We start from the raw sequence: 6,911 nt of genomic DNA, 5'->3' as shown, positions 1-6,911 counted from the left end.
TCTTGGCTAATGTGTCTTGGCTAAGGTGTCTTGGCTAAGGTGTCTTGGCTAAGGTGTCTCGGCTAATGTGTCTTGGCTAAGGTGTCTTGGCTAAGGTGTCTTGGCTAAGGTGCCTTGGCTAAGGAGTCTTGGCTAATGTGTCTTGGCTTATGTGTCTTGGCTAAGGTGTCTTGGCTAATGTGTCTTGGCGTAGGTGTCTTGGCTAATGTGTCTTGGCTAAGGTGTCTTGGCTAAGGTGTCTTGGCTTAGGTGTCTTGGCTATTGTGTCTCGGCTAAGGTGTCTTGGCTAAGGTGTCTTGGCTAATGTGTCTTGGCTAAGGTGTCTTGGATAATGTGTCTTGGCTAAGGTGTCTTGGCTAAGGTGTCTTGGCTAAGGTGTCTTGGCTAAGGTGTCTTGGCTAAGGTGTCTTGGCTCATGTGTCTTGGCTAAGGTGTCTTGGCTAAGGTGTCTTGGCTAAGGTGTCTTGGCTAAGGTGTCTTGGCTAAGGTGTCTTGGCTAATGTGTCTTGGCTAAGGTGTCTTGGCCAAGGTGTCTTGGCTAATGTGTCTTGGCTAAGGTGTCTTGGCTAAGGTGTCTTGGCTAAGGTGTCTTGGCTAAGGTGTCTCGGCTAATGTGTCTTGACTAAGGTGTCTCGGCTAAGGTGTCTTGGCTAAGGTGTCTCGGCTAATGTGTCTTGGCTAAAGTGTCTTGGCTAAGGTGTCTCGGCTAATGTGTCTTGGGTAAGGTGTCTTGGCTAAGGTGTCTTGGCTAATGTGTCTTGGCTAAGGTGTCTTGGCTAAGGTGTCTTGGCTAAGATGCCTTGGCTAAGGAGTCTTGGCTAAGGTGTCTTGGCTTATGTGTCTTGGCTAAGGTGTCTTGGCTAATGTGTCTTGGCGTAGGTGTCTTGGCTAATGTGTCTTGGCTAAGGTGTCTTGGCTAAGGTGTCTTGGCTAATGTGTCTTGGCTAAGGTGTCTTGGCTAAGGTGTCTTGGCTAAGGTGTCTTGGCTAATGTGTCTTGGCTAAGGTGTCTTGGCTAATGTGTCTTGGCTAAGGTGTCTTGGCTAAGGTGTCTTGGCTAAGGTGTCTCGGCTAATGTGTCTTGGCTAAGGTGTCTTGGCTAAGGTGTCTTGGCTAAGGTGTCTTGGCTAATGTGTCTTGGCTAAGGTGTCTTGGCTAATGTGTCTTGGCTAAGGTGTCTTGGCTAAGGTGTCTTGGCTAAGGTGTCTTGGCTAATGTGTCTTGGCTAAGGTGTCTTGGCTAATGTGTCTTGGCTAATGTGTCTTGGCTAAGGTGTCTTGGCTAAGGTGTCTTGGCTAAGGTGTCTTGGCTAATGTGTCTTGGCTAAGGTGTCTTGGCTAAGGTGTCTTGGCTAATGTGTCTTGGCTAATGTGTCTTGGCTAAGGTGTCTTGGCTAATGTGTCTCGGCTAAGGTGTCTTGGCTAATGTGTCTTGGCTAAAGTGTCTTGGCTAAGGTGTCTTGGCTAAGGTGTCTTGGCTAAGGTGTCTTGGCTAATGTGTCTTGGCTAAGGTGTCTTGGCTAAGGTGTCTTGGCTAATGTGTCTCGGCAAAGGTGTCTTGGCTAATGTGTCTTGGCTAAGGTGTCTTGGCTAATGTGTCTTGGCTAAGGTGTCTTGGCTAAGGTGTCTTGGCTAATGTGTCTTGGCTAAGGTGTCTTGGCTAAGGTGTCTTGGCAAAGGTGTCTTGGCTAAGGTGTCTTGGCTAAGGTGTCTTGGCTAATGTGTCTTGGCTAATGTGTCTTGGCTAAAGTGTCTTGGCTTAGGTGTCTTGGCTAATGTGTCTTGGCTAATGTGTCTTGGCTAAAGTGTCTTGGCTTAGGTGTCTTGGCTATTGTGTCTCGGCTAAGGTGTCTTGGCTAAGGTGTCTTGGCTAATGTGTCTTGGCTAAGGTGTCTTGGATAATGTGTCTTGGCTAAGGTGTCTTGGCTAAGGTGTCTTGGCTAAGGTGTCTTGGCTAAGGTGTCTTGGCTAAGGTGTCTTGGCTAATGTGTCTTGGCTAAGGTGTCTTGGCTAAGGTGTCTTGGCTAAGGTGTCTTGGCTAAGGTGTCTTGGCTAAGGTGTCTTGGCTAAGGTGTCTCGGCTAATGTGTCTTGGCTAAGGTGTCTTGACTAAGGTGTCTTGGCTAATGTGTCTCGGCTAATGTGTCTTGGCTAAGGTGTCTTGACTAAGGTGTCTTGGCTAATGTGTCTTGGCTAAGGTGTCTCGGCTAAAGTGTCTTGGCTAAGGTGTCTTGGCTAAGGTGTCTTGGCTAAGGTGTCTTGGCTAATGTGTCTTGGCTAATGTGTCTCGGCTAATGTGTCTTGGCTAAGGTGTCTTGGCTAAGGTGTCTTGGCTAATGTGTCTTGGCTAATGTGTCTTGGCTAAGGTGTCTTGGCTAAGTTGTCTTGGCTAATGTGTCTTGGCTAATGTGTCTTGGCTAAGGTGTCTTGGCTAATGTGTCTCGGCTAATGTGTCTTGGCTAAGGTGTCTTGGCTAATGTGTCTTGGCTAATGTGTCTTGGCTAATGTGTCTCGGCTAAGGTGTCTTGGCTAAGGTGTCTTGGCTAAGGTGTCTTGGCTAAGGTGTCTTGGCTAATGTGTCTCGGCTAAAGTGTCTTGGCTAAGGTGTCTTGGCTAAGGTGTCTTGGCTAAGGTGTCTCGGCTTAGGTGTCTTGGCTAATGTGTCTTGGCTAATGTGTCTTGGCTAATCTGTCTTGGCTAAGGTGTCTTGGCTAAGGTGTCTTGGCTAAGGTGTCTTGGCTAAAGTGTCTTGGCTTAGGTGTCTTGGCTAATGTGTCTCGGCTAATGTGTCTCGGCTAAGGTGTCTTGGCTAAGGTGTCTTCGCTAAGGTGTCTTGGCTAAGGTGTCTTGACTAAGGTGTCTTGGCTAATGTGTCTTGGCTAAGGTGTCTTGGCTAAGGTGTCTTGGCTAAGGTGTCTTGGCTAAGGTGTCTTGGCTAAGGTGTCTCGGCTAATGTGTCTTGGCTAAGGTGTCTTGGCTAAGGTGTCTTGGCTAATGTGTCTTGGCTAAGGTGTCTTGGCTAAGGTGTCTTGGCTAAGGTGTCTTGGCGTAGGTGTCTTGGCTAATGTGTCTTGGCTAAGGTGTCTTGGCGAAGGTGTCTTGGCTAATGTGTCTTGGCTAAGGTGTCTTGGCCAAGGTGTCTTGGCTAATGTGTCTTGGCTAAGGTGTCTTGGCTAAGGTGTCTTGGCAAAGGTGTCTTGGCCATGGTGTCTTGGCTAAGGTGTCTCGGCTTATGTGTCTTGACTAAGGTGTCTTGGCTAAGGTGTCTTGGCTAAGGTGTCTTGGCTAAGGTGTCTTGGCTAATGTGTCTTGGCTAAGGTGTCTTGGCTAATGTGTCTTGGCTAAGGTGTCTTGGCTAAGGTGTCTTGGCTAAGGTGTCTTGGCTAATGTGTCTTGGCTAAGGTGTCTTGGCTAAGGTGTCTTGGCTAATGTGTCTTGGCTAAGGTGTCTTGGCTAAGGTGTCTTGGCTAATGTGTCTTGGCTAAGGTGTCTTGGCTAATGTGTCTTGGCTAAGGTGTCTTGGCTAAGGTGTCTTGGCTAAGGTGTCTCGGCTAATGTGTCTGGGCTAAGGTGTCTTGGCTAAGGTGTCTTGGCTAAGGTGTCTTGGCTAATGTGTCTTGGCTAAGGTGTCTTGGCTAATGTGTCTTGGCTAAGGTGTCTTGGCTAAGGTGTCTTGGCTAAGGTGTCTCGGCTAATGTGTCTTGGCTAAGGTGTCTTGGCTAAGGTGTCTTGGCTAATGTGTCTTGGCTAAGGTGTCTTGGCTAAGGTGTCTTGGCTAAGGTGTCTTGGCTAATGTGTCTTGGCTAAGGTGTCTTGGCTAAGGTGTCTTGGCTAAGGTGTCTTGGCTAAGGTGTCTTGGCTAATGTGTCTTGGCTAAGGTGTCTTGGCTAAGGTGTCTTGGCTAATGTGTCTTGGCTAAGGTGTCTTGGCTAAGGTGTCTTGGCTAATGTGTCTTGGCTAAGGTGTCTTGGCTAATGTGTCTTGGCTAAGGTGTCTTGGCTAAGGTGTCTTGGCTAATGTGTCTTGGCTAAGGTGTCTTGGCTAAGGTGTCTTGGCTAAGGTGTCTTGGGTAATGTGTCTTGGCTAAGGTGTCTTGGCTAATGTGTCTTGGCTAAGGTGTCTTGGCTAAGGTGTCTCGGCTAATGTGTCTTGGCTAAGGTGTCTTGGCTAAGGTGTCTTGGCTAAGGTGTCTTGGCCAAGGTGTCTTGGCTAATGTGTCTTGGCTAAGGTGTCTTGGCTAAGGTGTCTTGGCTAAGGTGTCTTGGCCATGGTGTCTTGGCTAAGGTGTCTCGGCTTATGTGTCTTGACTAAGGTGTCTTGGCTAAGGTGTCTTGGCTAAGGTGTCTTGGCTAAGGTGTCTTGGCTAATGTGTCTTGGCTAAGGTGTCTTGGCTAATGTGTCTTGGCTAAGGTGTCTTGGCTAAGGTGTCTTGGCTAAGGTGTCTTGGCTAAGGTGTCTTGGCTAAGGTGTCTTGGCTAATGTGTCTTGGCTAAGGTGTCTTGGCTAATGTGTCTTGGCTAAGGTGTCTTGGCTAAGGTGTCTTGGCTAAGGTGTCTTGGCTAAGGTGTCTTGGCTAATGTGTCTTGGCTAAGGTGTCTTGGCTAAGGTGTCTCGGCTAATGTGTCTTGGCTAAGGTGTCTCGGCTAATGTGTCTTGGCTAAGGTGTCTTGGCTAAGGTGTCTTGGCTAAGGTGTCTTGGCTAATGTGTCTTGGCTAAGGTGTCTTGGCTAAGGTGTCTTGGCTAATGTGTCTTGGCTAAGGTGTCTTGGCTAATGTGTCTTGGCTAAGGTGTCTTGGCTAATGTGTCTTGGCTAATGTGTCTTGGCTAATGTGTCTTGGCTAATGTGTCTTGGCTAAGGTGTCTTGGCTAAGGTGTCTTGGCTAAGGTGTCTTGGCTAAGGTGTCTTGGCTAAGGTGTCTTGGCTAATGTGTCTTGGCTAAGGTGTCTTGGCTAAGGTGTCTTGGCTAATGTGTCTTGGCTAAGGTGTCTTGGCTAAGGTGTCTTGGCTAATGTGTCTTGGCTAAGGTGTCTTGGCTAAAGTGTCTTGGCTAAGGTGTCTTGGCTAAGGTGTCTTGGCTAAGGTGTCTTGGCTAAGGTGTCTTGGCTAATGTGTCTTGGCTAAGGTGTCTTGGCTAATGTGTCTTGGCTAAGGTGTCTTGGCTAATGTGTCTTGGCTAAGGTGTCTTGGCTAAGGTGTCTTGGCTAAGGTGTCTCGGCTAATGTGTCTGGGCTAAGGTGTCTTGGCTAAGGTGTCTTGGCTAAGGTGTCTTGGCTAATGTGTCTTGGCTAAGGTGTCTTGGCTAATGTGTCTTGGCTAAGGTGTCTTGGCTAAGGTGTCTTGGCTAAGGTGTCTTGGCCATGGTGTCTTGGCTAAGGTGTCTCGGCTTATGTGTCTTGACTAAGGTGTCTTGGCTAAGGTGTCTTGGCTAAGGTGTCTTGGCTAAGGTGTCTTGGCTAATGTGTCTTGGCTAAGGTGTCTTGGCTAATGTGTCTTGGCTAAGGTGTCTTGGCTAAGGTGTCTTGGCTAATGTGTCTTGGCTAAGGTGTCTTGGCTAAAGTGTCTTGGCTAAGGTGTCTTGGCTAAGGTGTCTTGGCTAAGGTGTCTTGGCTAAGGTGTCTTGGCTAATGTGTCTTGGCTAAGGTGTCTTGGCTAAGGTGTCTTGGCTAATGTGTCTTGGCTAAGGTGTCTTGGCTAATGTGTCTTGGCTAAGGTGTCTTGGCTAAGGTGTCTTGGCTAAGGTGTCTTGGCTAAGGTGTCTTGGCTAAGGTGTCTTGGCTAATGTGTCTTGGCTAAGGTGTCTTGGCTAATGTGTCTTGGCTAAGGTGTCTTGGCTAAGGTGTCTTGGCTAAGGTGTCTTGGCCATGGTGTCTTGGCTAAGGTGTCTTGGCTAAGGTGTCTTGGCTAATGTGTCTTGGCTAATGTGTCTTGGCTAAAGTGTCTTGGCTTAGGTGTCTTGGCTAATGTGTCTTGGCTAATGTGTCTTGGCTAAAGTGTCTTGGCTTAGGTGTCTTGGCTATTGTGTCTCGGCTAAGGTGTCTTGGCTAAGGTGTCTTGGCTAATGTGTCTTGGCTAAGGTGTCTTGGCTAATGTGTCTTGGCTAAGGTGTCTTGGCTAATGTGTCTTGGCTAAGGTGTCTTGGCTAAGGTGTCTTGGCTAAGGTGTCTCGGCTAATGTGTCTTGGCTAAGGTGTCTTGGCTAAGGTGTCTTGGCTAAGGTGCCTTGGCTAAGGAGTCTTGGCTAAGGTGTCTTGGCTTATGTGTCTTGGCTAAGGTGTCTTGGCTAATGTGTCTTGGCGTAGGTGTCTTGGCTAATGTGTCTTGGCTAAGGTGTCTTGGCTAAGGTGTCTTGGCTTAGGTGTCTTGGCTATTGTGTCTCGGCTAAGGTGTCTTGGCTAAGGTGTCTTGGCTAATGTGTCTTGGCTAAGGTGTCTTGGATAATGTGTCTTGGCTAAGGTGTCTTGGCTAAGGTGTCTTGGCTAAGGTGTCTTGGCTAAGGTGTCTTGGCTAATGTGTCTTGGCTAAGGTGTCTTGGCTAAGGTGTCTTGGCTAAGGTGTCTTGGCTAAGGTGTCTTGGCTAAGGTGTCTTGGCTAATGTGTCTTGGCTAAGGTGTCTTGGCCAAGGTGTCTTGGCTAATGTGTCTTGGCTAAGGTGTCTTGGCTAAGGTGTCTTGGCTAAGGTGTCTTGGCCATGGTGTCTTGGCTAAGGTGTCTCGGCTTATGTGTCTTGACTAAGGTGTCTTGGCTAAGGTGTCTTGGCTAAGGTGTCTCGGCTAATGTGTCTTGGCTAAGGTGTCTTGGCTAAGGTGTCTCGGCTAATGTGTCTTGGCTAAGGTGTCTTGGCTAAGGTGTCTTGGCTAATGTGTCTTGGCTAAGGTGTCTTGGCTAAGGTGTCTTGGCTAAGGTGCCTTGGCTA

The sequence above is a fragment of the Anopheles funestus genome, unplaced genomic scaffold (assembly GCF_943734845.2).
Source record: "Anopheles funestus unplaced genomic scaffold, idAnoFuneDA-416_04 scaffold_75_ctg1, whole genome shotgun sequence".
In the NCBI taxonomy this organism is placed as follows: domain Eukaryota; kingdom Metazoa; phylum Arthropoda; class Insecta; order Diptera; family Culicidae; genus Anopheles; species Anopheles funestus.
Note: the sequence above shows the minus strand (reverse complement) of the source record.